Below are 4055 nucleotides of genomic sequence, written 5' to 3' on the forward strand. Positions count from 1 at the left end.
TATATTTCATCTTTCAACCAGCTGGATGAATGTCTTGCTATGATACAGCAGCATCACGGTACTGTACATCTTGAAAGCAATTCTAAATTCACACCCTGGCTTCAGCTAAAAGACTCAGGGCATCGTGATGTGCTGTTTGGGGCCAGCTTGCTGTAGCGGAAAGCAAAATTCAGGGCTGGATCCGGACCCAGAGTCCCCATTCTCCCGCTGCTGGGAGCAGCAGTTTTGCCTTACTTGTTTGACTAGGAGTGAATGGGACTGGTTTGGTTATCTTCCAGACTGGTTGTACCTTGCGTCATTATAAACTTCACCGTGTACCGTCCTTTCCCCTTCCTTATCTCCCGTCTCCTTCAAGGGCAACGCTGGAATGCAAGAGGGGTGCTTTTGCTGGGAGCTGCTCTGAGGTGAGGGGATACGCAAAAATGACCCTTTCTCCTGCTTGGTGTTTCAAACAGCTTCCGCTGGCGGGGAGGGGATGTGTTGAGAATGTGTGAGAGAAAACACTGAAAAAAGAGAAAAGGCACAAAAAAGGAGGGGAAAAAAGGTACAGCAAGGAAGCTAGAGACAAACTTCAGGTTGTGGATTATTTCTCACCCAGGTTCTAATTAGGAAGCCTCTTATGGGACTGTGAAGCTGTCAGGCTGCCAAATGTCAGCGTATTTATCAGAGATCAGGCGAGTCTCCTGTTTGCAACAGCTACAGTTTGGTGCCATCGTCCTCAAGGGTCCTTCCAGCGTGTGCGACTCCCACTCGGCTTCATGGGCTTCAAGGCGCAGTGGAGGGCTTTTCCTTCTCCCTTAAGAATAAAAAAATAATCCTTTTCCTGGGATCTGGCCTCTTCACCCTGGTTCTGCGTGGAGAGGGTTAACCATAGGGTGCAGAGCCGTTTCACCAGTATGTGACTCAGATTCCCAGGGAAATCCCCAGCTTATCTGATGGAGCCTGTTAGTCTGCTAATTGAATAAGCTCCTATTAAAAGTGCAATGTTTTTTAATGACTGCTAACAAAGGGCCAGATTCTGATCTGATCTTTTCGCTTGGGATCATTTTTGCTGATGGTCCAGCCCTGCCCCTAATTGCAACCGTGGTGCGGGGCCGGGAGGGAGGCAGCTGCCTCCCCAGCTCCGCTGGCCTCCCTGCAGCCCAGCGCAACCTGGCCTCACTCAAGACCGTGGTGGAGCTGAAACCAAAGCACCAACTCTAGGGCTTTCCTGGTGCAAGTGAGATACCAGCTGGGCACCGAAACTTCAGTTTTAATGAGCCAAGATTTCATGAAGTGTAATAGGCAGGAAGCTTTTAATGGGGATCTTTAGGAAGAGGGAGAAGGCTGCAGTGCAGCCAGCAGAGGAAAGCATTTGTTGGGAGACTACCAAGGACTCCATGTAGCATAATTGCTGCAAATAACTAATACGCAATCCAAGCCATGCTCTGGGTAATTAACTTTCCCAGTGTTGAAATCAGGTTGATTTGTTGATTCTGCATATAAGATGTTGTCTATGTCTGCATAGGAAAAATGCTGTGTATGCCTCTGCATATGCACATTCAAACCTTAATTTTAATTAAAATTATGTGCATTATATCTGTATCTCTTGTTCTTTATGGGAATTGACTTTGAGAAGGTATTTGCCTAATAGGAAAAGAAAAAAATGTGGTCAGCATTTAAAGTGAACTTAGTTGGGTTCCAGGGTACTTCCAACAGAGAGCGTAACAGCTCTGATTTCAGCCAGGCCCTGGCTGCCCTGGGGATGGGGTTGAGCTCGCTGGCATGACGCTGTGACTATATTTGCCTTCCTTGCCTGACCTGAAACTCCCAGTGGGTTCCCCAAGTCTATGTGACACCAGAGCCATGAAACATTTTCTAATACAATTATAAGGAGAATATTTTTGGTTTTTTCTTGCTAGCCAGGAATGAGATCTGGCCACCTTCACCCCCATGTGTCTCCACATGCACTCAGTTCCTTTGTGTGTCCCTTTTGTTTTTCTCCTAGGAAAGTTTCTATTAAAATGCAGGAGCTTCTTTTAGAAGGTCCCACATATTCACACTGACACTGAGCTGCTTGCTTTAAAAGTTGCATAAGCAATCCATAAGTGGTGGGTTTTTTTCCCCACAAAAACAATAGCTAAGTGTCAAAAATCTCAAGCTCCTGTTATCAGAGGCAAAGTCTAAAACCCATTTCTCAGCCTGTTTTCTATTCCCCACTCCCGAGTTGTCAGATGCTGTGACATGGCTCCATCACGGCACGACTAGCAGTCCCAACAAACAGAAAATGATTTCCAACTGGCAAACACGCTGTTTACTTTCCAGAAAAATTGCACTTTCCCATCTGACAGCTGATCAAGGGATCTCCTGCTGCTGTCAGCATGAAGAAGTGTTTAAACACAGGGATGGAAGTTTAAACATTTTCTCATTATCACAGAATAAAAAAAAAAATTAAAAAATAATAAAAAAATAAAGGCATTGAGACTCTCCGACCACCTGCTGTGCCGGTAATGAAGCGGTGTCACATGACCAGCCGGCGAGGACTTTTATCTCTGCCCCAATATCATTACTGAAGTGACACCTGTCACATGACCCACATCAGGGCTTTCATCTGGGCTCCCCAAATGCAATTCTGGCTTGTGAGGGGGATTTTCCTGGCGCTTTTTTTTTCCCCCTTTAAAGACTGTTGCCCGCTTGCGCCATTGCAGACAGGGGTTTGCATTAAAGCCCTTGGATTTTTTTCTTGGGGATATGTAATTTGGCCAAGGAACTTGCTCTGGGCTGAAGTAAAACAGAGAATCTTGGCCTGGGAAAGAAGTTATTTCATTTACTTCAAGATGTTTTTAAAGCAAATATTTAAGTCTGCTGTTAAACTCTCTTTACATAAAAGAGGATGTTAAAGGATTTCTCAAAAATCTCAGATTTGTTTTTCATTTTTTATTAGGTGATGAGAAGAAACAGTTTGATGACCCTTGAGCACAATGATCTCCATTTACATGCACTTCATAAACTCTCACCTGCTTTACCAAGGCATCCTACCCCTGCCAAGAGAAAGTCTTTTCTGGAAAAAAGGAAAGGTCAGTCCTGCACTTCTGTGCCAACGTCTGGGATTTTTTGTGAGGTCTTCAACAGCAAACACCTGGATTTGAGATGCACCCACATACACGATAGCAGTACTGAGCACTTACTCACCAGAAGCCATTCACTTATTACCTCGAGACAGAACATCAAACATCCAGATGTGACAGGGGATGACCACCCACGTGAGCAGGTTGGAGATAAGAGAGTCTGAACTTCACGGCTCCTCCTTTCCCACTCCACACTCAGCCATGCATGAAGCCTGGTACTTCTCTGACCCCTTCATAATCTGATTCAGCTCACTAAAGCAATGAAAAACTAACCCAGAAAAAGAGTTAATAGATTTCCACCTGTTTAGTGAGTTAAATCAGCCCATCAAGGGCTTAGAAAAGTGCCAGAGAGCAAAAGAGAGAAAGGCCATGAAGCCTGAAGCAAGGAGGGAAATGGGGAAGCAGGACTGCCTTTTTGGGTAGCACTAACTTGGTACATAAATTCAGATGTGTTTCTTGTTACTGACTCATTTTCCCTGAGCGCTGTTGTCCCTGAGATTTTGCAGGCCAGGGGATGGAAAATCTACTGAGATCAATACTCCTGATGTAAATAGTACTCCCATTAATTTGGGAGTGGAGTGATTCTGGGGTGATTTCTCTCTCTGATCTGGCATACCTAAAGCATTGGGCCTTCATTGTTGAGCTAATGAACAGAAGAGTGTTGGGTTGCAGCACATCCTTTTGCCAGGGTCTTCCTGGCTTTCCACCCTTCCAGATACAGAGCTAGAAGGTATCATTCAGCCCTTTGGCAATTTAGCATAAGAGCTTTGGCCATTATGGGGTAGCAGCTATGTAAAAGAGCAAAGCCATTCTCTCTGCTGCTCCAGGGCAGAAGAAATTTACAAGTGATGTTCTGGATAGACACCATGAGGAAAGTGATTCAGCTCCCCTCATTAGATCCCTCACTACCCATGCATAACACATCCTTTCATTTAACATATCTTTAGC

This window comes from Egretta garzetta, unplaced genomic scaffold (genome assembly GCF_000687185.1).
Source record: "Egretta garzetta isolate BGI_Z169 unplaced genomic scaffold, ASM68718v1 scaffold297, whole genome shotgun sequence".
Taxonomy (NCBI): Eukaryota; Metazoa; Chordata; class Aves; order Pelecaniformes; family Ardeidae; genus Egretta; species Egretta garzetta.